A 24,114-nucleotide genomic window follows, 5' to 3' on the forward strand; every position below is an offset into this window, starting at 1 on the left:
GTGGAGAGGAAATGGGGGCAGAGAAAAGTGTGACCAGGGGTGGAGAGGAAACGGGGGCAGAGAAAAGCATGACCAGGGGTGGAGAGAAGACAGGGGCAGAGAAAAGTGTGACCAGGGGTGGAGAGGAAATGGGGGCAGAGAAAAGTGTGACCAGGATGCTGTATAAAAATGTTCTTGAATAAAAAATAAGAAAGAAAAAGAAAGGAGAGGAGTGAAAGAGGGAGGAACAAAGAAAAGGAGGGAGGGAGGGTGGAAGGATGGGGGAGGGAGGGCAAACAGACACATCTCCAGTACCATTTTATATTATTTCTAGAATTTCTTTTCCCTTGAGTACTCAGTAACAATATTCACACCCCAAAAAGTGCATGGGTGACACAGACAGACAGGCACAGACACAAACAGACAGAAAGACACTCACACACACACTGGACCAGTCCCTCCCTGAATAGCCTCCAGTTTTACACCAGTCTTTACTCACTTCTCCCATTCATCCTCTCTGCTCACTGCTTAGTAAAGGATCTGACTATCTCAGACTAGGGTACTAATCACAAGCGAACTACCTCAAGTGCATTTCACAACAAAACAAAAGGACAGAAATAGCAAAAAGGAAAGTTTAAAACTCCTCCATTTCCGATAAAAACATTCTTCTCAAAAGTCTGCAAGAAAAAAAATCAGAAGTGCTATCTTCAGCATTTATTTATTATTTATTTATTCATTGTATGTGTGTGTATGCAGCTGTATGCATGTGTGCAGCTGTGTGTGTGTGTGCAGTTGTGTGCGTGTGTGCAGCTGTGTGCATGCATGCAGCTTGTGCATTGTGCAGCTGAGTGCGTGCGTGCACTGTATGCATATGTGCAGGTGTGCGTGTGTGTGCAGCTGTATGTGTGTGCATATATGTGCATGTGTACAGCTGTGTGCATGTGTGCAGCTTGTGCATTGTGCAGCTGTGTCCATGTGTGCAGCTGTGTCCGTGTGTGCAGCTGTGTGCGTGTGTGCAGCTGTGTGCATGTGTGCAGCTGTGTGCGTGTGTGCAGCTGTGTGCTTGCGTACAGGTGTACGCGTGTGCAGCTGTATGCTTATGTGCAGCTGTGTGCATGCGTGGAGCTGTGTCCATGTGTGCAACTGTATGAATGTGTAGGTGTGCATGCCATGGTTCACATGGAAATCAGAAGACAACCTGTGAGAGTTAGTTCTGTCCTTCCCTCTGGGGACTCTAACTCAGGCATGACATCAAGAGAGCGACACCAGCTGCTGAGTCATGCCACTGGCCCCAGAAATTGTATTTTCCTAAACTTCTCAATAGACCTTTCACTGTACAAAGTAAGTTTTTACAAGTCTAGTCCTTCCTTTGTTCCTGGTGATCACAAAATTGAGGCAGAGCTGAAAGCCGATCTAGGTCATTCTGAAGTAAATGCTTTGCAACACTGAAGCTCAAAATTATACCAGTTTCTAGTACCAAGCACACAAATACCCCCACATGGCATGACTTCCTTAAATCAATCCAGAAAGAAAACCAATATAAAAAAGAACTCTTTTTTAAAAAACTTTCTGGGTTTTTTTTTTTTAAATAATAAATGCTTCACCTGCACATAAGGTTAAGTTTCCCCCACACGCTTGCAATGCCCACAGATGCCAGAAGAGGGCTCGAATCCCCTGGAACTAAATCACAGTTGGTTGTTAGCCACCATGCATGTGCTCAGAATCAGAACCCAGGTCTTCTGGAAGAGGAGCCAGTGCTCTTACCACTGAACTATCTCTTTCAGCCCCGATATAAAAGACCACTTTCACCAGCAAGCAAAGCTCAGATGCTATGGGAAATGTTTTGAGCTCGCACGGGAGGAGGTGGTGATCCTCGATCTCCTGCCATCCCAGGGATGCAACACATAGCTGCAGGTCAGTGCTGCAGTCCACACTCGTCTCCAAGGCAGCTCCAAGCACTGCTGAGAACCACCAGGCAGAGCGTCTGCCCAGTCAAGCTTTGTGCTGTGGCCATCACACCTGGGCTACAGAATAATCTTTAATACAAATTGAACCATGATGGCAGAAGTGATTATTTATGTGCCCCAAAGGGTACCAGCACCTCTTGCTAACTCCTCATTTTCTAAAAAAGGAACTGTCCAATCTTTCTCTAAGGTAGAACCAAGAACTAAGTAGAAAAGAATGGCTCAAGGAGCTCTTCTTGCTTTCCTCTAGGGATAAAACTAGAAAGACAGAGGTGTCCACAGTAGACAAGCCTTACCAGATAGGTGTGTAGCCATAAGATTGTCCCAGACAGAGTAGGCAAAACAGCCTGATTCTGGGGCCCAGACATGAAGGACACTGGGCTGTTACTCAAAACTCTGCCCTTACAACCTATTTTCCGCCAACACAAGACAATATTCTCACAAGGAAGAAATAGTTTATATACTGTGACAAGCCCCCAAAGGTTCCAAGCTATGTTTAGGATTATAACATATGCATTCTTAGGCCTTGGATTTATTAACTTAGCATGTATCAAAGCATCGCCTACATTGTGCTAGGGACATCTTGTCAGAATCACATTTACTTACATTTCAAGTTTAAAATAATAAGCGTTAGAGTCAAATAACGTAGAAGCACATAAAAACCATGGTATTTTCACGTCTGCCCAGTTGCAGCAGTGTTCTTTTAAGACATACAACTTGAACAGCCAAATGTGTATCCTTCCACATGTCTAAGTTCTGCAAACATGAATATGCATGTTCTAATTCTAAAAGCAATGTGATTTATCATACATTGCCCCCATCTGTTCTTAAGAGAAACCATGAGAATATAGCTATTTTAATAAAGTCTCAAAGCAAATGCTGAAATAAATCTACCTTTATCCCACAAATTCCTGTCTTATAATGAACCATGGGTGTTCATCCATAATACAGTGTGTAGCTTGGGGCAAGGCACTATATGATGCTGGCTCCTTTCTTTTTTCTCCAATGGGGTAAGCATGAAGTATCTGAGAGAACTCTGGAAAGTACATGCCTTTCACCTGACATGGATGAATAGGCTTCTTTCTCCAAGGGGCCCCATGAAAAACCAGAGTGGCCACAGGATCCAGGTCACCAGCCCACTGTGCCTTCACTCACAGCCCTTCTAAGAACAGGAAACAATGAGCCCCTGCATAGCAGATATCCTAAGCTTACTATGGAGAATTTGAACAAATCTGCAATGCCTCCCTGCAGAAACACAACACTGACCATGAAGTGATTGTATATGAATGTACATAGTATGTCACTATGAGTTACAGAGAGATTGGCTAGAAATGTTAAAGAATAGGAATCGGAATGAAATCATTAGCAAGTGCTCAGAACTGCACGCAGCCTATGGGAGATAAGAAACAGTGGGTACAGCAGCCTGTCATCTCGGATCTGACAATCTGTAGACATCAAACAGACTCACCTAGGAGCCATCAGATAAGGTTAATGCACTGTGCAGGACTGAATATGAAGCTAAATTATAGGCAGGAGTTCAAAGCAGAAGTTACCATGTTATAGATAATTCCCTGAAGGAGATTAACCTAGAGATATTTCTCAAAGTTCTTCAGGATCTCCAAAGGTGCATCACTTAAGTGGTAAGTGGGGAAAAGCTTCTGGAGATGACCATGGTCAACCGACTTCAAATGCCTCAAGAAAACAAAGGTTACACACTTTTTATTACAGGGTTTCTCATAGCTCTTACAAAGTACCTAATAAATCTCCTGGAGAATGTAATGATAATGTAAAATACATTTTTGGGGGGGTGGAGACTGAATTTTTAGGGGGTCCTACTAATCTGATGGAAATTAATAAGCTAAAACAGTAAAGGAAGAAAAGACACATGATAAAGAGGAAACAGCCGGGTACAGTCATGGAAATCAATGAAGGGAAGCAGGTGCCTGAAGTAGGTGTCCCCAGCACAAAGTCAGGGAAGGAGCAGAGCTCAAGGGACCAATCCAGTCAGTCCAAAAGACCTGGGCCATTGTTGAGACCTGTAATGTTCTCCAAAAGACTGAAACTATTGGGACCTGAGAGAAACATTGAGAAGTAGGATTAAGAACAGACTACAGCATTGAACGTGTGCCCTTGAAGAGGTTTGTGGACCCTGGTCTTCTCTTTCCCCCTTTTCCCTTCCAACTGGTTTTGCTCCTATGTTAGGACCCTCCTATGTACCTTACCACACGCCCAAGAGCCAACAGAGCCACTGTGTACTGGATGGTTGCTAACCACAAGCAAAAAGAACTTCCTTTCTTTGTAAGTTAATTACCTTAAGTATTTTGTTACAGGAACAGAAAGCAGACACGATCTGATGTTAAAAGCTGGACATTTCACATCATCACTGATTCCATTCCGGAATAAGGTTTACCATCATGAGGGTCACTTCATTAAACTTTTCTCTGAGCCCACTAACCAGATAATGCTGGCACAATTGGCTGACTGTCATGGAGCCCCATGCTGTAGGTTGTGGTACATGCCACTGGGAGTTCACCCCAGAGTAAACTCTTTCCCCAAGAGATGAAGAAGATTAAAAGCAATGGGAGAAAGAGAAAGTCAAAGAAGGGCCAGTGTGGACAAAGAAAAGTCACAAAGCAATGGTTATAGAAGCTAGTTAGACTAAATTTGGGGGTTTTATAATAAAAGCATAAGGACTTAGAAAACCAAGTTGAAGGTAGGGTACATCTATAAAATCTATTCTGTGACTCCTTCCAAAAGGGATCAAATAAATAGGTCAAGTCCTAACTAAAGAAGGGATCCAGGTATCATACAATCACCCACTAGCTTGCCCTCGAGGGTTCAGCTTGATTCTCCCATGTTTATTTCCCGAGCGTATAATTTTTAAACCAACATGCTTCCAGCTTTACTCAGCATGACGGAATGTTGCCCACAAAGAATGGAATCTCCAGCCCGACTCATTTTATTTTATGCCTCTATTAAATGGGGTCACATTTATACCTGATAAACTGAAAACGGTCCTATGCTTGTCGGAACTCCTAAGAACCTCACTTTGTGGGCATCAGCTTTCACCTTGCTTCCCACACTGCTGACCACTTCTGGTAAGATGTTAGAAAGACTAGATAGCTCCCAGACAGCTCATAAAGATGGAAGATAGAGTCAACGTTGTTCCTGGGGTTTATATTCTAAAGTCCCATCTCTCAGCCATTATACATCAATTATCAACCAATTAGTAGGAAAAGCTTCTGCTGACCCTCCTGTTCTCCCTTGTAATGATTTGCCAAGTTAACTGAAAGCTTCCCTGTTCCGCAGAGACTCTTAGTATAGCAAGAGTGTTAAATAAAGTTCACCCACAATTAGCCTTAAAAACCATAGAGGAAATGTAAGCACATTTTACTGCTTCTCCCTTGACAAAATTTCCAACAATCCCACGGGAAGAGAGCAGATGTATTTGTTAAATAAGCGAATCGTTACTCCCAAAAACTGCAATGTGAGCCCAGACTCCATCGTGATTGACTGCTGGTGGGTCAGTTATCAGTTTGCATGACCCTGTTCTCTGTACTAGATACTTCAAGGGAGTTTCCTTTCAAGGACAAGTCAGACAGTTCCAGCCTACATCCTTATACCAAGGACAGTCTGCTGGATTGCACTGTGGAAATGGATGAAGATGGAATTACTTAGAAAAGGATTTCCACAAACACAAGAAAAAAAATGAGGGGAAACAGGGAGGAAGCATACTTAAGGTGAAGAAAACTGACTTAGTTTCCCAAAGGCCATGAGCAAGTCACACTGACCTGCTGTGGGCTTGGCACTGTGCTGTGTAATGGAATCACAGGCCATTGGGATTAAGCTCTTCTGCAACATCTTCCAGCCGACTGGAGGGAGTTTAAACTAACAGAGAGGCATGTGAACAACATCCAATCCTGAATTATGTTGCCTTGATGCTGCATACAGAAGGAACACTAACATAACAAGAAACAGGTCTGCCTGTATAAGCTTGGAGGGGAAGGTGAGGCTCTGTGCCTCTGTGCCAGATGAATAAGGGACAGTATGACCAATGAGATGCCCAGAGCAAGGAGAGAACAATGAGTGGAGAAAAGGTTATGGAAGTGGCACAGAGCCATTTTAAGTCATGGAGATGGGGACAGAAAGTACTCAAAAGCTACATGACGCTGCCCATGGGGAAGTTCCTTAAATGCTCTGTGCCTTTGTTGCTCATCTGGAAAACAGTGTGGTAAGAACTTCTACCTTCATACACTGTTTAAAGAATTGAATAAAGCAAAATACATAAAGTATTTCCATGCTTGTCCAGCACAGTGAGTACCCCATAAACCCTTACAAGTCCCTAGTCTTTCTAAAGAACTGCACATCTCCAAGTCCAGGCACAAGCAGAGCTTTGGCAAGTTCAGAAGCACGGGATGATGGAGGACTATGAAGAGGATAGTCCAACTACTTTCAGAAAACATGGAGGCAGAGCAGAGACTGAAGGCAGAATCCAAACTAGAAAAACACTGTCATGATCTCAGGATTGTGGCTAGGAAGAGCCAAGCAGAGCTGACAGGACAAACCCAATAATCTCATCAGGAGGGAAGGGGAAGGGAGAGGAGAACGTAGAATGTGGAAGGGACAGAGCAAGCACGAATGCACCGGGTTCCATATCTTTCTTTCATAAATCCAGGTCATACATCTTCTTAGTGAGCTAATTCCCTTCAAGCCAATACAAACCAAAGGTTACAGAGGAAAACTCAAAATTGTTAGCCGCTAGTGACATGCTTCACAAAATGAACCAATGGGTGGGACCCTTCTGTCAGAAAGCTGTGGCTCATTGAGTATCTGCTACATAAAAGATAAAGATTATGATTTGTAGAGAACTAGTAAGGCAGATGTAGTCCAAAGGCACAAATACAGTTAGGAGATATCATCTTGAATGGTACTTAAGTCTTGATACTTAAGAACGATGAGGTCCCAAGGCGGAAGACACAATTGATGGTAAGTCCAGCTTCTGTAGTACAAGAGCTGGAAACATCAATTTGCCCTCTGCCCATACTCTCTATGGCTCTATACATCACCAGGCAAAGTTTCTAATTTTTCTCTTCTTGAAAGACAGCACCTCATTGGGATCCACACTAATTTTTTTTTTTTAGGAGGAAGGAAGGAGACTGCACTGTCAGGAGTAAAATGACCTGTTGTTTTGTAACAGTTTCTCCAAAATTGAAACATTCCATCCTGCTTGTGGAGCTCCTAAGAAGGAAAGTAAACTCAGAATAGCTTAAGGAAATCCCTGAAACTGACCAGATTCACAAGACATCTCTCCATCAGGGTAAATAATAAAAGGTGAGAGTTCCTCTCAAGACAAGCTAAACCGGCAAAGACAAACCAAGCATCCTGGAAGAGGTTTAGACCAACCTAGGCACCTGGAGAGGAGACTTTATCCAAACCATTGAGCTGTCTGTAAGCTGTGCAGTGTTCTCTAGCTTCACAGCTTTTGTGAGCTATCACCCATGCCAGGACAGTCTTTGGTGATGCCTTTGAGTAATGGTTTGAGAAATGCTTTGGTGTCTTTGAGTCATTTCTGCTCCCACAAATAACCCCTCACTCATATTCCCATAAGCCAATGAAACTCATTGGCTCACAAAGTTGTACTTTTGTGGTGTCCATACCTTGGTCTGTTATGGGTTTCCCCTATGGGTTTCCTATCTGGGATGAATAGATGCATGTGTTACACCTCACAAGGCAAAGTTTTGTCATACTTTTTGTCATACCTTTCTCTCCCAAATCATGGTAGCCTGGGTCTTTTATGGTATTTTATACCATGAGGTCCTTGAAAGCCTACAGAATTGGGAGAGGATATTAAAAGTATAATGCAGATAATATAATGAAGCTGGTGTCCTTTGAAGTGCACATCTAAACATAATAAAAGTAATTTACTGCAAACCAACAGCCAATATCAAATTAAATGGAGAGATACTTGAAGCAATCCCACTAAAATCAAGGGACAAGACAAGGATGCCCACTCTCCCCATATCTATTCAATATAGCACTCAAAGTGCTAGCTAGAACAATAAGACAACAAAAAGAGATCAATGGGATACAAATTGGCAAAGAAGAAATAAAGGTATCACTATTTGCAAAGATATGATAGTAAAAATAAGCGACACCAAAAATCCTACCAGAGAAATTCTCCAGCTGATAAACAACTTCAGCAAAGTGGCCGCATATAAAATTAACTCAAATACATCAGTAGCCTTCCTTTATACAAATGATAAACAGGCTGAGAAAGATATTGGGGAAACAACTCCCTTTACAATAGCCACAAACAATATAAAATATCTTGAGGAAACTCTAACAAAACAAATGAAAGATCTGTATATACAATAAACTCAAGTCTCTCGAGAAAGAAATCACCAGGCAGTGGTGGAGCACGCCTTTAATCCCAGCACTTGGGAGGCAGAGGCAGGCATTTCTGAGTTAGAGGCCAGCCTGGTCTACAGGACAGCCAGGGCTATAACAGAGAAACCCTGCCTCAAAAACAAAAACAAACAAAAACAAAAACAAACAAACAAACAAAGAGAAAACAAAAGAATTCTTAAGAATATCTTCATAAGAAAGAAATTGAAGAACATTTCAGAAAATGGAGAAATCTTCCATGCTCATGCTTGGCAGAATTAATATAATAAAAAAGGACATCCTACCAAAGGCAACCTACAGATTCAGTGCAATCCCCATCAAAATCCCAACACAATTCTTCAAAGACATGAAAAGAGCAATTCTCAAATTTATCTGGAAAGGTAAAAAACACCCTCGGGATAGCGAAAACAATTCTTACCAATAAAAGAAGGGCTGGGGGGAATCACCATCCCTGCCCTGAAGCTTTACTACAGAGCAACAGTGATAAAAACTGTATGGTATTGGTACAGAGACAGATATGTTGATCAATGGGATAGAATTTAAGACCCAGAAATAAAACCACATACTTACGAACATTTGATCTTTGATAAATAAGCCAAAAATATACAATGGAAAAAAGAAAGCATCTTTAATAAATGGTACCGGACTAACTGGCTGTCTGTATGTGGAAAAATGAAAATTCAGCATATTTGCCACCTTGTACAAAGCTCAAGTCCAAGTGGATCAAAGACCTCAACACAAAACCAGATACACTCAATCTAATAGAAGAGAAAGAGGAAAAGAGCCTTGAACTCATTGGCACAGGGGGAAATTTCCTAAACAGAACTCTAATGGCTCATGCTCTAAGATCAAGAATGATAAATGGGGCTGGGCAGTGGTGGCGTACTCCTTTAATCCTGGCACTTGGGAGGCAGAGGCAGGTGGATTTCTGAGTTCGAGGCCAGCCTGGTCTACAGAGTGAGTTCCAGGGCAGTCAGGGCTATACAGAAAAACCCCGTCTCGAAAAAAAAAAAAAAAAAAAAAAAAAAAAAAAAAAGAATGATAAATGGGACTTCATGAAACTGGAAAGCTTTGTAAGACAAAGGACATAGTCAATAAGACAAATCAGCAACCTACAGATTGGGAAAATATCTTCACTAACCCCACATCCAATAGAGGGCTAATATCCAAAATATATAAAGAACTCAAGAAGCTAATCACCAAAAAACCAAACAACCCAATCAAAAAATGGGGTATAGAACTAAACAGAGAATTCACAACAGAAGAATCTCGGATGGCTGAGAAGCACCTAAAGAAATGTTCAAAGTCCTTAGCGAATAGGCAAATGCAAATCAAAACAACCCTGAGATTCCACCTTACACCAATCAAAATGGCTAAGATCAAAATTAAGTCATTTACACTTGTAAGAAATGGAAGGAGACTGCTTCACTTCTAGAAGCCCTTCAAGGGGCTCCTTTGTCTCATCAGACAAATGTCCTCCAACTCCTCCCACTGTCGACCCCTGTCTCAGGCTCTCAAATCCATTCAGTAGGTCACGTTCACTGACTGAGCTCCTGCTTGTTTCAGGCACCTGTATCAAGAACTGAAAGTAGACACCACTTAAGTTTGTCCTCTCTTCTAGTTCTGAATGGAGCCTAGATCCACTGAGATTATCAAGTGTTCAGAAGGCACAAACCTTCCCCCAAAAAGAGATAGGTTCCCAAGGAAGAAAGAGAAGGAAGGTAGACAGACACAGAGCCAGCCAAAGCCTAGGAGCAGCATTTTAAGGGTCCCCAGAGCAGAGAGGTGACTCCCAGAGGGAGGAAATAGGGACAGAAAAGTGGCTGCCTGCCAAGATGCAAAGGCCAGTCCTAGATTCAGCGGCTCTCAGCTCCCTCTACGCTCCTGCAAAGCATTCTGTGTCCAAGAGAACACATGGGCTGGGTCCACCCACATCCCAGGAGAAATCTGACAAAGCAACCAAGGAGCTACGCGGTTTCTACTCCGTTCAAGGATTCTGGGTTATCAGTTAAGCTTCAAAAGATATCAAGGTACCACATCAACAATGACCGAGACTAAATATCTCACCAATCTTAGAAATAGGAGCAGTATGCTTTTATTTCAAGAACCATTTCCCATCGTGTGTGTGCGTGTGTGTGTGTGTGTGTGTGTGTGTGTATGTGTGTGTGTGTGTGTGTGTGTGTGTGTGAACGATTTAAAGTAAGTCAAACTACAAACTCATTTAAAATAACAACAGTATAAAGCCTGAACCACCTGCCTTTTGGTTAAAAAACATATTGCTGTATGAAATAACGTAATGTTAACCAAACTATCAAAACATAAAAACAAGAGTCAAGTATCACAAACACAAATGCACAGACAACCGGAGCCTATACACTATAAGTCACTTCCTTTTTTAAATATAATGCTGTTTGTGAACTTAGAAGAAAAATGAAGGCACCTGTAAGCAAGTGCGCCGCTCAAGGTGCGTTAGCGTTACCAACTCTGCCTGGATTACCCGGTACATGCTGAGTCAGCCATGCTGCCTACAATAAAGTCAACCTATAAGGGCTGAAATAGGAGGGAAGAGCCCTGTGGCATCTCAGACTCCTTCTAGCGAAACATAGAAGCAGGGGCTGGAGAGATGGCTTCACTGGTGAAGCACTTGTCTTGCAAGCACTAAGAACAGAGTTGATTCCCAGCAGTCACAGAGAGGCCTGCATAGCGGTGCATACTGTAATTCTGTTCTTGGGGATCAGGAAGCAGGAGGGTACCTGGGGTTTGCTAGTCAAAATAGTCTGGCCAAATAGGTGCATTCCTATTGGTTCAATGAAAGACTCAAAATATAAGGCAGAAGGCAATTAAGGATGGATACTGACCTCTGACCTTCACAGGCACGTGTGTACATACACTCAGGAACACATACCCCCTCCCCCAGTAAAAGCTCACCAGCTAGAGAGGTGACTCAGCCCTTAAAAGCACTAGTTACTCTCCTAGCAGACCTGGTTTCAATTCCCAGCACCCATTTGACAGCTCACAATTGTTAACTGTGTAACTCCAGTCCAGGGTATCCAGTGCTGTCCCCTGGCCTCCACGGGCACTGCATGCAAGTATGCACACCCACTAGGTAACTTTAATTCTAAGGGGGAAAAACAACATTAAAGCAATGTTGTGGAGATAGCTAGGCTAATACATTTTGATGCCATTAGATTATGGGGTGGGAATCCAAATTGTGAGTTATGCCTACGTTCTGGGGGGGGGGGTATCCTTTTTTAAAAGGAGTGTCAGTTACTTATCTGAATTTGAATACCAAAGCTGGAAGCCAAGGTGAGTAAGAAAGGGATGCTGAGCGGTCTTCTTATGTCATTAATAATGTATGACTTCTCAGAAAAGAATAAATAACACAGCTGAAGACTTTTAAGCCTTTTGTCCTTCAGAGTAAATAACAAGAAAATAAGAGGCTTCCGTCTCTCTGAAGATCATGTACATAGAGTTCTGGATTGGATATGTGCAGTACCTCTTTGTCTCACTTTGATTTTTCTTGTAACAGGAAAGGATGGAGTATACTGAAAGAAATTCACACTTTGCGGTCAACTATTACCTTAAGGTCACCCAGTTGGAATGGCTCCCACTGGTGGACAGGAAGATGGGAGCGTATTACCATGCAGCATTTAACTACTCAACTATTCTTCAACCAGTAGACATTAACCTAGTAGGACCTTGCTAACTGTAAGGTCTCAAGCCAGAGTCTCTCTGCTTCCAAACTAAGTCACCTAGTGTGTATAAAATTTTACCATTTACAGTTATGTATGTTTCAGGGAAAAAAAATCTAAAAACTCAATTTATGTTTTAAGACTAAAGTGCTAATGAGGAAATATGTTGCTTTGGCCAACTTTCACTTCTTCACTGGTATGACAGCAGCCAGACTTGCTTTTGAAATACTCCTCATAAAATATTAAGAACAAAAATAATAAAAGGAAAGCATCTTTCTTGAGATCTACCTTCAGTAGAGCATAACTGACAATTTGAAGTACAGAATATGCCATCCGCTGGGCGCCATGGCATGTGCTTGCAATTGCATTACTGAAGGGGAGAGAAGGCCAGAACATCATCTGCCTGAAGCTAACCTCTACACAGCTCATCCCGGGCAGCCTAGGCTATGCAGTGAAATCCTATCTTCAAAGCACACACAAACACAAAGTTGAGCATTGGAATATCTAAGTTTTATGGTACATAAATTTAAAGTGCAACCTGTAGTAGTCAAACACTGGTGGTGTGTGTGTGTGTGTGTGTGTGTGTGTGTGTGTGTGTGTGTAGTGAAATAATCATCACGAAGTAGTTTACACATCCCTCATATCACGTGGTTACCTATGTCTGAGTGCTAAAAATTTAATCTACCCTCATGATAAATGTCAAGTGTATACCATATCACCATATTGCCAATAGCAAAGGCTGGATCTAAATTCATTCATCTCGCAATAAATGAAACTTTCTAGTATTTTATGTTTCCTTGTCCCACCCTTCCCCAAACTCCCCATCCCGAGCCCTTCTTCTTTGAGTCCCACTACTACACATTCCACACATCCGAAGGCCCTCTGGTAACTGTCTTTCAGTGGGAGCTCATTGTTTCCTTCCTTCTGCTATCAAGCACACCGAACAATCTATGTTGAAATTGTTAAAACATCCAAGAGTTTTTTCTCTGTGTTCAGAATTCTCTATCTAGTAATAAGAAAGTAAAAGGAATGGCCAACTATTTCCCCTTTCCATTTAAACGGAGAGATCACCTTTGTTTCATAAAAATTTTTCCGGGGCTGGTGAGATGGCTCAGTGGGTAGGAGCACTGACTGCTCTTCCAGAGGTCCTGAGTTCAAATCCCAGCAACCACATGGTGGCTCACAACCATCTGTAATGAGATCTGATGCCCTTTTCTGGTGCATTTGAAGACAGCTACAGTGTACGGAGGTCCTAAAAAGTCAATTCCCAACAACCAGATGAAGGCTCACAACTATCTGTACAGCTACAGTGTATATTCATATACATAAAATAAATAAATAAATCTTTAAAAAAAAAAACAAAACTTTAAAAAAAAATTTCCACCATCTTATTTAAAAAAAAAAAATTGTCAGAGGAGTTAAGAGGGGGTGGGAAGGAAGCGGGATGATTCCTATCAGGCCTGGGAAGTAAAGGCAAGGGGAAGATTGGGAAATCTGCCCTGTGTGCTGTTCTGTCATCTGACACCAGCAGTCAGAGGAATGTTAGTAACACCTCCATCCAGAGGAGAGAAGAATAGAGTTTGAAAGAAGTAGGAAAAGAAGACGTATAATTCAGCTTGATGGACTTGTTTTTTGACACGTAGCCTTGAAAAGAACAATTTTACCTCAGAAACTTGGCAAATGTGAACTGTTTTTTTTTTTTTTTTTTGATAAGTTGAAACATGCATGCTCCTAAACACATGAAGAGAGAGAAGGAGGCAGAGAGAGGCCAGGTATCCAAGACAGGGGGCTGTCAGGTTTCTTGTCTCTGTGTCATTTCTGTTTAGTTGGTCAGATGAAAATTCAAAACCATATAATTAGATGGTTGTTTATACATGATTAAGCATGAGCTCACTGCTCTCCGCATGCCAAAAAGTCAGAGAGTGGTTAAGGGCAAGAAGGAACTATTAATAAAAGGAAATAAAGCTGTAATACATTTTTCACCTATGAATAAAAATAATTCAAAGGTCTCTAGGTTAAAAAAAAAAGATGAAAAATATCAACCATGGCTTGGGGCAAGAAACTAGATGATTTTATAGTGACTAGAATTTGAGAGATATAAAAGCCTAAGCCTAAGCCACTGATAAGTAAAAGCTTTTCCTCTTGCTTTAATCTCATTTTTTTTTTTTTTTGCTTCTCGTAAATATAAATCACAATGAGAACTAAAAAACTTACCTGTATTATATTTCTTTAGAATTATGGGAAATATCAAGCAAGAACACTGTGTTCATTTACAAGCATTATCTGCTCTTCATAACTGTCTCTACCAGGAATCCTCTCTGGAGAAACCAAGAGCTGGCAGTAACTGTGGAAAAGGCCCGCTTTTTTATTTTGGGGTTTTCCCCCCTTTTCCAACAGTGGCAGGGTTTTTGTCCCCAGGTCAAGTGAGCCCATTGAAAGCAAAGTTTATCTGAGTAAAATCTCCACAGAGCTGATGCAGAATTTCCCAGGCCTCCTAGAGAATCTGGGATCTGAAACAGTCCATCAACTACTTGTTGACCACACCTCCAGACACAGAGAAGGGCAATGGCCAGGCCTTTTAGATGACAGAAAGACCTCCTCCAAGCCAGCTTGCTACTCTCCCTTAGAGCCACTGCTGCAGCTTTCTGAAGCAGGAAAACTCCTAGAGGTGATTCAATTCTTGTGCCTGCCAGTGCAATGACTAAGTACTTGTGCACACTGCTATAATAGATCACAGAAACAACGTACAGCCACGAAACAATCTGAAGTGATAAAGAAATAAAGGCCAGGGGGCTCCAGCATCTCAGCTCTTTAGGAATTGGGCTTAAGTGAACTTAAAGCATCCAAAAATCCCAGTGCCTTAGCAGCAGTAACACTGGCTTTTATAGCCTGACTCCCAGAACCTAGTTCTCAAGTCACATCAGTTTCCACCCTGCTGGAGACCTCCAAACTCTCTCTTTCTAACCTTTCCTCCTCCCACTCTTCTCCTCTTCTGCATTAGCCAGTTCTGTCTGGTCTGATTCCAGAGTGATCTTCAATCACCTGCTGTATGCATCAAAATCTGAACAGAACACACCTGAACCTACATGATACCCTACAAAACATAGAAACCCTTAAATGAGAGCCATTCTGAGACAGAGATGACCAGAACACCTGCCTAAAAGTAAACAAATGAGTGCTCAACTAATGTAACAATGCTAGCCCCCATGCCGACATATTTCCAGGGTCTGACATCAAACGGCTACTTTGTACTGGGCTCTTCAAATTGTTGCCTAAATTGTTGCCATACTTTGTCTAACTCAGTTCCTAGCCTGTTATTTAGTGTTAGACGCCACCCAAAGCTGAGGGGGAAATGCAAAGAAACTCATTATGCCAGCAACTCAAACATTTCTGTCTTTAGCATTGGAAGGGGAGAGAAAAATCTTACTAAATGAATAAATATGGATTACTTGAAAGAGTTTAATATCTACTCTAGTTCCAGATAAGAAGTGTGATAATTCATTCCTAAACAATGTGTGGCATGTAACTCAAAACCGTTTTCATCAATAATTAATATTAATAATTAACGAGTATAAACAACAAAAAGACCTTTTGGAAATATTTCAGCCGCGTCCTTTCCTCATTCCAGTGGCTGCCCATTGCCCCTCTCTCCCCTCTCTGTGGGGTTAATAACTAAACCTCCCCCATCTCTGCCATGCAACACTACCCAGCAGCAATCCTCCCAAGAATGCCTTCAGAGGTGCAGAGGAATGAAGACTTCTCAAGTCACCTGGGCCTGGCAGATTGATTTCTGCTCTTGCAGCTGTGGACACAGGGCCTGACAGTGGCTTCTCTTTCTCTCCAGCACTCTAGAACGTTTTTTCCTCAAACACTTCTTTATCAGATGGATTCCCTCTGTCTTTAAAGTGCCTCATAAAATAAGACTAAACAGTTCTGTAGATAAACAGCAAAGGAAAAGATAATTCACTAACTCCTCACAACAGGCCAAAAGGAATGTGTCGAGAAGTTTCTTAACTGACACACAATAACAACGCTAATTTATGAGGTACACTGTGATGCTCTGAGTCAGATACCAAAGATCTGGCTTTGTATTCATTCCAAACAATGTTCCCTTTGACTTTTAAAAACCTATACCGCCATTCTTTCTCCATTTGGCTCTGTGTGACAGCATCTTCCAAGTCAAGTACTTCCATCTCCCACCAAATTAAAGGCCATTTTACCAGCCATCCCATAGTTTCCAGCCACCCTATCTTAATGCCTGTTATTTAAAACTTGAAGCCCACTGCAATTGATCTCCTTTGGCCATTCTTTTTTTTTTTTTTTCATTGAAATGTAGGCTATGTAAGTAATATCTTTAGAAGGGTTGAAAAATCCAGCCTCCTGTATATTTCATATTTACAACAAACAGAAACTGCAACCCGGGCTCCCTTCCTCCACCTACCTTCATCCTCCGCATTACCATCACTCCTTAGAAACAATGGTCAGAGTCATCAGCAGAGGCATCTCATGCTTAAATTATTCATGTTTCTGAGTATTCAAAGTCCTTGCACAGTAGGGCTTCCTCGGTGTCTGCTTGGATACATTTGTGAGTGTGGAGGTGTTTACATCTTGCTGTTTGCTGGGGGTCTCTGAAGGCTGCAAGGCCTACTTTGCATACATTCCCAGGGCCACTTGCTCAGGAGGTTTTTATAAAGTACAGGCAGCAGGCACAATCAGAACTGCTAAGAGGCTGGCAGGAAAGAGCTTCTGACAAATGCAGCCTAAGAAACAATGTCTCCCTTCAAGTGGAACTGCTGGTGAAGTCAGGCAGTCCAGACCAGCGGGAACAATGCTGGGCAGGTCATTAACTTGCCTGGGTCAGAGCAGACTGCGGTGAGCTCACCCACCTTTCTGCAAGCCCCATTTTAGCTGCTGAGTTTATACAAACAAAACCCATAATTTTCTAATGGCTGAACTAGGAATGTGTTCTAAAATAGCTTAAGTCTCTGCAAACCCTGCAGAAGACACATGGGGAATTCACAAAGATGCCTCTACAGCCTGTTGTTCAAATGTGCACACAGCTCTGTAAGAGCTACAAACCTATTAAGTGGAAAACAAGGAACCACATAAACACACAAGAGTAGGGAGGGGCTCGAGGGTGTTCTTGTTGTTTTTGTTTTGGTTTGTTTTGTTTAAGCGAAGTAGTTACTGTGGCATTATGGTTTTTCACTCTTTTCTTTTTCTTTTGCAGAGAAGACTGGGTTAGTTGTTAACTGCACAGAGAAGTTAACATTTAACCTAAGGGCTGGGAAGGCTTGAGCTCCTAATCCTCCCTCCCCCTTCTCACTGGAGAGAAAATGGCTTCAGAAAAACAATCTTCCTGATTCTGTCTGATCTAGGGTGAGCCCTGGCTGCCATCCATTTCCTTCTTCACTCAGAGCCATATCCCTCATTTCACCATGGGGCTCCCCCATACACACTCTCCAGCCAGGGCTTCTCCCAAATCTGTGCTAGCTCATCCCCAGGTCCCTAATATTCCCAGCCACAAAGAACAACTAAAGTGTTACTCCTTCCTTGAAATCAATTTTCCAGGTTTCTGCCTTCCAGTCCAAGTTCAAAGAGCATCACCCCTCTTCTGTCTCCTAGGTAATGCTGTTTTTATGCATCTTTTCTTAAGTTCTTGGTTAGGACTATTGCATATAGCTTTATGTTACCTTTCTCATTAACTATCAGCTAGATGTGGATAGGCACTGTGCCTTACCTACCTCCATCCCTAGTGCCCACCCGAGTCCAGGCCACAGCTTCTTGTAGAGCAGTCACTAATGTCCATGTTCAGGTTGATGAACACCCCATGCCTGAAGTGCATTTCAGAACAAGTGGATGAGCAGACAGCAAAAGAAGAATAGAATTTTATTATTTAAAGTAGGGCAGAAAATGAAATTGAAACAACATGCCTCTTGAGAAGCTGGGAGTGGCAGCATGGCTGGGAGCTGGGCAGCCTCCTCTTGTTGCCCCAGCCATTTCTAACCTCACTGTGGCCCTCACTCTCCACAAGCACACTCCACACGTCAGGAACCCACAGCTCCCCACTGCTGCAGCAATTTCCAAAGCATTTGACTCATCACCTTTCTGTGAAGCTCTTCTCAGAAACAAGCATGAAGCGTATGTCCCTGCCCTCTCCCACTTTTTAGATATCACGAGGACCCGGACCCGCAAGGGAAGTAGAGAAATTAACTAGATGGCAACATACGGACACATTCCCTTCCAGACCCTCTCACTGTTACAACTAATGTACATTCTACCAATACTACTGACTCATTTATGTGTTAAAAAGAACTGATATGAATGAAAGGTTTGCTGGGTGGCCCTTTATTTCAACTTATTTTACAATCTGAATATTATCGTCCCATTTCACAGAGGAGAAAACCAATAGTGAGACAACATAGTGCTTGCTAAGAGTGAGAACTTGAAGGTATCTCAGGGTTGCTGTGGTGAAACACCATGACCAAAAGTAAGAAAGGGTTTATTTGGCCTACTCTTCCAAATCAACGTTCATCATTGAAATTGGGACAGGGCAGGAACCTAGAGGCTGAAGCTGATGCAGAGGCCATGGAGCGGTGTTGCTTAACTAGCTTGTTCCTTGTGGCTTACTCAGCCTGCTTTCTTGTAGAACCCAGACCACAAGCCAAGAGAGGGCACCACCCACAATGGATTGGGCCCTTGCCCATCAATCACTAAGAAAATGTCCTACATGCTTTTCTACAGCCTGATCTGGAGGCATTTTCCCAATTGAGGTTCCCTCCCCTCAGATGACTTTAGCTTCTGTCAAGCTGACATTAAAGAGCCAGTGCAGAAGCCAAGTAGCCCAAATGGAAAGCATGCACAGATGTGTGAGTCTATAAGCTTTGACACCAATGAACAAGCACTTCTGTGTGGAAAGGACAGAGGATGGAGAAACCTAAGCTTCTCTGAGATAGACCAAGCACCCTCAGTCTTCAACAGCTCAGCTTCTATGTATAACCCACGGATAGGAACGGCCTCTAAATCTACTCTGTGTAGGGAACATCAATAGTCTCGGGTCTTCAGGTTAACACTGGTAAAACCGAGACAGAACATGGTGATGTATGTCCCATGTCAATCTCTCTTACTTCTGGGAATTTTTGGTGCATAAGGCATGCTGTTTTTGTTCATTCATTCATCTATTTATTCAGGATCCAACTGCCTGGTGTCAGTGGTGAACTAAATCAAGAGAACTGTAGCACAAACTGATGATTAGTAAAATATGATTTTTAAAAGGTCCTGGCAATCTAAAGGGTAGATGGTGGTAGTGATGATCACTATGACAATATTGAAAGCAACACATGAAAATACACATCTACCTGAATCTCCCTATAGAAGACTTAGGGATTTATTGTTCATCCAGTAACCTTGAGTACACATAACTCACTGATATTCACCAATGTACAAAGACCTATGCCATGCACACACCCCTGCAGACAGACAGACAGTGTCCAAGCAGAGTAAGAAGTAGATAAAAGCTGTCATTACTAAACAAATTCCTATGCAAACCCAACCTTTTGTAAGACCGGTCTCTAAGACAACCTACCTTGAAAGCACTACACGTACAGCTGGCCTACAGCTCTTTACCTCAATAGTCTATGTTGTCATCTTGCAGAACTACAACTACATCATAGTACTTTGTAGAGTCTGACCAGACAGCAACAGCCCCAGGCAAACAGCAACTGCTCTCTACTTTCACTATCCAGTAAAGACATTACCATGAGGAAGACAGGAGTCTTGGTACTTGGTCAGGCCAGCTTTGCAGAAGAGGCCGGAAGACCTTGCCACAGCAAAGTCATTGAGTCCAAGTCGTTGAGTCCAAGTGGATCTGTGACTATGGACCGAATAAATTGGGTCAAATCACTTCAGCCAGCTATGTCATTCTATGGTGACATAGAATGAATTAGGGAGCTCCTGGCCCCCGGAAAACCCAATGTTCAACAAATGCTAATTTCCCTTCACCCCTGCAGTTCACATTCTGAAAAACTTTAAACTCTCATAAGCTAAGAAAACTACCTTGAAACTAGAATTAGTGATTAAAAACAATTACAAGGGCTTTCCTATGAGAAACAGATGGATCCCTGCACCCACAAGACTCTGAATTCCAAATGTAATGATCCAGGAAGAAAGATTAGATACAATGTATACAACCTCTTTGTTTTACAGACATTAAAACTCAAATCCACAGAGGTAAAGTGATTGCCCAGCCAAGTAATTAATATCACAGCCAGTCCAGGCACAAAAATAGTTGCTGGCATGCAAGTGAGCCTGCCTTCTTCTTCTGTATCCTGCTACCTTTACTGGCTATAAATTAAGAGCGGGGCTTACGAGAGTAAACACTTTGGAGGCACATAAAAACATCTTTCACCATAATGGTGAAGAGAGCACAGTGGGACCTACCTAGTAATCAGTGGGTTTAGAAGTAAGTGTTCCTGGGAGGTAGATAGCTGGAGGAAGGAGGGGGAAGGGAGATGAGTGGACAAGAAGAGTGGACGGGACAGGAGAAATCATGAAATGGTGGAGATGCTACACTGTAGCTGTGCTTAAAGATCCATCTATTTAAGAGTGCAAGTGAGATCTAAAAACTGCCCCAGAAAGATTGCTCTCTCTGCCTTTTGTCTTCAAACCCAAAGAATTCAAAACCCTTCACTCCCTCAGAGAAGACAAGGGTCTGCCTCTGCAGAAGCAAAGAGAGCTGGGACTGCTGAGCTTCACATTTTATGTGAAGAGATTCGGGATGAACATGCCTCTATGTTCTTAAACCTGAAGTTGGAGAAGAACTGCGATTAACTGCAGGTTTCAATAGAATAGAGCTGGGTTGCATCTCTGCCAAATGTAAATGTGTCATGAAGCCAACCTCGAAGTTACTCGGGAACAGCAAGCCCCTGGCTAAGAAGAGGAGAAAAGGATTCATTTGAGCATATCAAGCTTGACAGAATAGTTTTTTAAAAAGATTCCATCTCAAAAGAAGTTTACAAGTAGTGGGTGAGGCTAGCGGGCTCTTACTTCCTGGCATCGTAAGAACAGCAGAACAATCGTCCAATTAGCAGTTATGGACTGAGGGAATTCCTTTGCATTGTGGCCTTACTTTCTTTGTCTTTTGCTCTAAAGAAAAGCTCTGCCTTCAGGAGTCTGAAATAATGGAAGGGCTCCTCGCTGTGTCAATGAGTTTGGATGGAGACCCTGGCACAGAGACCTCGCCTGGTAATGAAGCATCAGAAGCAACTGTCCCTAGTTAACCCCCTCTCACTCTCTCCAGCAGGAGCAGCCCTGGGGAAGACAGAAAATGGGCATTTGGAGTGAAGACACTCAGTCCTTCTTGAGCCAAATGCTTGCTCACAGGCCTAGAAAAATTAAAAATATCATATAACCAACACTGAATTCCATTCAACAACTACTGAAGAGTGGCCCAGTTCACATGGGTCTTTCAAACCCTCCCCAAACCTTTCTCTTGCCCAGACAACCTACAAGTAACCTGTTTCCCTACAGGCAGCAGAACCTCTAACAGTTAGACTTAGAAAGCTAGAGACCATTGTTCCTCCTGTGTCCCACAACCATGAAGGACAGACACAGTAGTCTTGAGAAAGCAGAAATGTAGTTCAACCACAGGAAGAACTTTCTAGAAATCAGAAGAGATGGAGGACTCTTTGTGAAGCACAGTGCTGTTACCTTTGGAAGAAGTAGAGGAGGACCAGGTGCTAAGGATAGAGCAAAGGATGCAGGATGGAAGAGAAGGAGATGTCTAGTCTACTACACACTCCTACTTTAATGTGAGATGGGGGTGGTATAAATTTAACTTCTCTAAATCATGAAGAAAAGAAATAAACGAGTTACCAAAACTCTTCCAGCTTAAACATGTCTGAATAAACATTGTATTTACTCTTCTCATCAAATTAAATTTCAAAAATTCTATCTACTCAAACTACCCAACAGTAAAAAATTACTGTAAAAGAAAATTAAATTTAATATGGTGACAAAACACAACATACGCAACATACACAGTAAGTTTCTTATATACTAGCTATTATAAATTTCAAAAATATAATTCAAAAAATATCAAATTCCCAATAACAGTATGTAATATAAAGAATGCTACAGTGTTTCCATGAAGATATAAATTTAGATACATATATGTTACTAGGAATGAAAAATAAATATAGCAAAGAATGTTGATGCTTCTAAATTATTTTACAGTTTAATGTAGTCTCAGCTTCTGCATTATTGTTATTTCATTGGAGGAAGGTACATTGGGTGTCAGAGGAGGTTGAGAAGGACTCGTTAAACTTAACACAGCAGATTCAGAAGAGCATAACCTCAGATATATAATAATTAGCACATGAGGACATTATAAACTAGCAAAGAAAGGAATCAAAAAGAAGTCAAAGGGGAGCCTGTAACCCAGCTGAGGGGGGAAAGGAAAGCTGATTTTGCATTTACATTCTAAATGTTCTGACAATCCACTGCTGAGGTATAAAGCCATTCGGTAACTTAGCATTCTTAAAGCAATAGCATTACTTTCCATGACTCTTGGGATTCAACGATCTGTGTGGAGTCTCCTAGGACAGTGCAGTACTTGAAGGCTGGCTGGATATCTAACCCACTCACTTCTGCCAAGGATGCTAGCTGTCAGCACTGGGTTCAGCTGGGGCCACAGTGGGAGCACATGGCCATTGCTCATGACTTGGGCAACTCACAGAATGGTGGCGGTTTCAAGAGGTAGAAAGCCGAGTCTCTTTGTATACATTAGATATTAGCCCTCTATCAGATATAGGAGTGGTAAAGATCTTTTCCCAATTTGTTGGTTGCCATTTTGTCCTATTGACAGTGTCTTTTGCCTTACAGAACCTTTGCAATTTTATGAGGTCCTATTTGTCAATTCTTGATCTTAGAGCATAAGCTATTGGGGTAAGTTATTCCAGAGAACCAAATAACCTTATTTAAAAAATGGGGTACAGATCTGGACCTGTTTACTGAGCAAACTACAAAGTCAGAAGAAGTAGCAAAGAAACAGCTCTCCAAAGACTCCATCTTATCTTTGTATGGTACAGGAGCACAGTAAAGCACCCCTGGTGTGTTTATGGGACCCACAAATATGTCATTTACCTCACAAGCACCGACTGCATTTCAAGGTTTTCCTTCCATGGGTGTCCCAGTGCCTGCAGCTCCTGACCTTATAGGAAATACGATGGGACAGAATACAGGCATGATGGTGGGCATACCCATGCATAATGGGTTCATGGGAAACACACAGACTGGAGTGATGCCACTTCCTCAGAATGTTGTTGGCCCTCAGGGAGGAATGGTGGGACAATTGGGTGCACCACAGAGTAAGTTCGGCCTGACACAAGCCCAGCAGCCTCAGTGGAACCTCTCACAGTTGAATCAGCAGATGGCTGCATGAACCTCAGTAATGCAAACGCTGGTGCAGGTTTTGGCCAGCCCCCCAGCACGACAGCAGGGTGGTCTGGAAGCTCATCGGGGCAGACTCTGAGCACACAGCTGTGGAAGTAAGAAGCTGCAACAGAGTTTCATCCAGAACCGACACTGACATTCCTCGCTACAAAGGCATCTAGTTCCCGTTTATTCATGTACATACATATTTTTTTCGTTCCCCCATGTGTTCACATTAAGAATTACCTGATTGACCGTATTGGTCTGTGCTGATTAAATGTGATGTGAAAGCAGGTTGAGAAACCATCTTGTGTGGAAGGCAGCTTTGCTCATATTCCCCAGGATGTCATAAGCCACATTGAGAAGCTGCTCAGTTAACTTGCATAATCAGTTTTATTCTCAAAATTATAGCTCTAACATTTGCATATAAGGGAAGTAGTTATCATGTTAGTGATACTTCTAACAGAATAAACCCCACCCCCAAATTAGCCAGTAATCCTGTAGGAAGGTACTGTATGATCGAATGTTTAATCATATAAATAGAATGTAAATGTATCACTGAGCACTGTTTTCTAGTGTATCAAATTATTTTATTCATCACTCACTCCACTGTGCTGTTGTTATGATGTGCTTAGCAGGGAACG

At 42.2% G+C, this 24,114-nt stretch overlaps 1 protein-coding gene and 1 pseudogene across 2 annotated transcripts in view; one reads left to right on the forward strand and one right to left on the reverse strand.

Moving 5' to 3' along the window:
* Nucleotides 1-24,114, reverse strand: part of Glis3 (GLIS family zinc finger 3) — a 426,677-nt gene that overhangs the window by 287,893 nt on the left and 114,670 nt on the right. The window lies entirely within an intron of this gene.
* Nucleotides 17,970-23,611, forward strand: LOC116104105 (annotated as a pseudogene).

This window comes from Mastomys coucha, unplaced genomic scaffold (genome assembly GCF_008632895.1).
Source record: "Mastomys coucha isolate ucsf_1 unplaced genomic scaffold, UCSF_Mcou_1 pScaffold21, whole genome shotgun sequence".
In the NCBI taxonomy this organism is placed as follows: Eukaryota; Metazoa; Chordata; class Mammalia; order Rodentia; family Muridae; genus Mastomys; species Mastomys coucha.